Source organism: Cynara cardunculus (assembly GCF_001531365.2).
Source record: "Cynara cardunculus var. scolymus isolate 2C chromosome LG 6, CcrdV1, whole genome shotgun sequence".
NCBI lineage: Eukaryota > Viridiplantae > Streptophyta > Magnoliopsida > Asterales > Asteraceae > Cynara > Cynara cardunculus.
This window is the reverse complement of record NC_037533.1, coordinates 12,611,944-12,615,389: the sequence shown is the minus strand read 5'-3', so window position 1 is coordinate 12,615,389 and position 3,446 is coordinate 12,611,944.

Genomic DNA, 3,446 nt, shown 5'->3' with positions numbered 1-3,446 from the left:
ATTCCTACAATCACCAACCCAACTTTTACCAGCAACACCCTACCCAGCCAATTTTCAACCAGCAAACAAGTTTTCAACAACAAAGTCATCAACCCTCTTTCCAAGATACAGCACATCAGTCTGTTGATTCATCTACTTCCTTGGAAGCAATGATGAAAGGGTTCATAACCCAAACTCAGGCTTCATTCAGAAACCTTGAAAAACAGGTTGGACAAGTAGCTTTTGAAATGAGACAAAGACCGATAGGCTTTTTACCTAGTGATACGGAGACACCTCAGAGAGAAGGAAAAGAGCAGGTCAAGGTTGTGACATTGAGGATTAATAAGACTTTAATAGAAAATCCCTAAAAAGAACAAAAAGAACAAAAAGAACCAAGCAAAGCAGAAATTGAAAAAAGTGTAGTACCAGATTATGTTACCTCTGTACCAGATTTTGTGATTACCATTCCTGTGAACCATTCAGAGAGTACTAGTGAGCCTCAACCCATAGTCATATCATTAATAAAACTACCACAATAACCATAAAAGACCCAAAAAAATCTAGACAATAGGCATAAAGAATTTAAAAACTATTGCAACCCTTCACTGTAATATATTGATAAACATTTTGCAAAAAGTAGAGCATAAAATTGGAGAACGGCATATGGGTAAAAAAGTGAGCTGAATACTTACCCGGTAAGCACTTACACATATCCATTGAAGCTTAGGGGCCGTTTACCCGAATACTTACCCGGTAAGCATTTATCGGTAGGAGTCAACACTATAATCTATTTTACCAGATAAGATTTTGTAGTATATTAAAACAGTATTGTATGCAACAATTTACCCGGTAAACGCTTACTTGGGTAAGAGTCCTCAACATCATTAATCAGGTAAGACTCTCTATCCCTATCATCGCTCTTACCGGGTAAGATTTTCAGCCCTTGCCATGTGCATCGGGTGAGGAAAGTTACCCGCTCCACACTTACCGGGTAAATATTTATAAACGGCCCCTTAGTGAATTCCAGTTGCTGAAACCCAAAGGAAAACATATCATTGTAGAAAAAGACTCGTTTCAATTAAGTTTAATCAATCCTATTCCAGATCTTCCCATATTTTGCATGCAACCTAATTCGTATGCATGTTGGGGTCTTTGAGTGTCGCCTTGGTTTTGCACTACTGCCAAGGCTGGCGCACCCCTCCAATTCTAGTTAAAATTCATTATATGGTTCAGCTTCCAACTGTGTTTAACTTGGTTGTTAACAGCTATAAAAACTTCTCATTCCTGTCTGAACCAAACAACCCTCAGTCAAGTAAAAATAACAGTAACACATAATAGTTGTAAATTTACCATAATTTTGTTTCAACACAGTCTGTTTAGGCAATTTGCAGTCTTGTATGTTCTGAATGAGTGAACATATGATGATTAATGACATCCACAAAAAGGGTGACAACATTTTAGTATAAAGAGTTAACCGACATAGCTGTTTGATGCTTGGAGATTTGATGAACATAGTCAAGAAAAACATTTCATAGGCATATTACATAACTTTTAGTTTCAGAGGTTGGCTTATTAGCATATGTTTTGATGTACTAATCTAATAACATGTTGGTGCATGTGGACCTGACATAGAGAATGCACCACCATCTTGTACTTCCTGTCATTTGGCATTGTTATATAGGCTTGATTGGATCATTGTGATTTAAGCTATACTTATATGCAGCCAAATCAAAGCAAAAACTCTATTTTGAACCCAAAGATTGCTAACGTTGGGACTCAGCTCCCACTATTGTTCCTACCCAATGATGATGCTCCCATGGCTAAGAAGCTTTACAGTTGTAGTAGTAGTTATTATGATCAACTACATTCATATGTAGCTGATGATCTGACTGTTGGTTATCCTTCTTGTCATAAGCTGTTAAACAGAAGGTTGTCCTATGTGGCTGGTTCTGGTGCAGAAAAGTTGACAGCAGAGGACGGTGGTTTCGTGAAGGGGGTGGTGACTTATATGATTATGGATATTTGGAGGTAAAGCCCATGTCCACCATATCCAGCATCACCATGCTCAACAACTTCAATGTGAAAGAAATTGGTGGTCTCGAGGAAAAGCTGGTTCCTTTTGGTGTGGAAGAGGTATGCTTTGTTTGTATTGTATATTAATTTGTATTATATTACTAAAAAATGCAGTCTAGATTCAGCCATAATCCATTAATGAACTGTGTAATGTGTTTGTTGATTGATGTTTATAGGGTTTGATGTTGTTGAAGGCGTCATTTGAATGCAAGAATGTGCTTACCACTGTGTTTATGGCTTAATGAAGATGAATGGATTTTAGGTTTGTTACAAAAGTAAGCATGTTGGGGGGGGGGGGTTGAACCTTTTGAACTTGGACTATCTATATATCTTCAAAGGAAAAAGGGTGAGAGGATGCAAGTTATTTTGAAATTGCATTACCTGAATAATTGCTTCCTTCAACTGTGAGTGTAAGCGGGATCCGGAGTCTTTGACACTTTTAGGAGGCATATTTGCAAAGAAAGTGCAATATTTGGTAATGTGCCATGTCATGAGCCAGAATCCCAGATATAATCTAAGAGTACACAATATGTATATGTCCTGATAAACTTATTATCATCACTTCCGAGACTCTTAAGAGAACACAAAATTTGTAGATAGTCTAGAAGTAAGCCTTCCATTATTCCCTATGGATGATACAACAATAATGTTTACCTGGTCATTAATAAATGTTTTATGCTCTGTAGGCTACAGCAAGTGGTTCTAGAAAGAGGTCATTTTTTCATATCACTCGGGGGGAGGGGGTGCATGGTGGTCCTTAATTACATAAACAAAGTACATGCATTACAACATACACAAGGGTGTTGTGTGCATTATAGCAAGCACAGGGGTGTTCATATTAGAGGCACAGGGTTGCTGTGTGCATTACAGGGGTGTTCATATTAGAGGCACGGTTATATAGTTTTTGAAAAACGAAAGATAGAGAAATATTCTTGTTAAATAAATCATTCTTGTCTTACGTAATGTTGCAAGACGGGCGAGTAATGATCAAGAGCTATACATATCTTCTCAAGAAGGCCTAAAAGTGTTTCGACTTCATCACCCAAAAGATCAACCTGGATCCAAAGAAAATATCAAAGAAAAATAGTCTAACATGTTATGTGCATAACTACAATACGACAAAGCACTGGACCTAAAACATGCCAGAACAAATAACACATGTAACAAATTCATAACATAAACCATAGCAAAATAATTGTACATGTTTACAGATGGTTTCATAATTTGGTTCATACTTTAGAACAGGAGGTGTTGGCACTAAGTTATGGCATCTCTATGCAAGAACTTTTATAAGCACTACTTGAATAGTCAATCATGCTATTACTGGAGGGCCGAAAACAACAATCAACAACCATTGTACCATCTTCCAAACTGCGTTTACATTTACATACCGA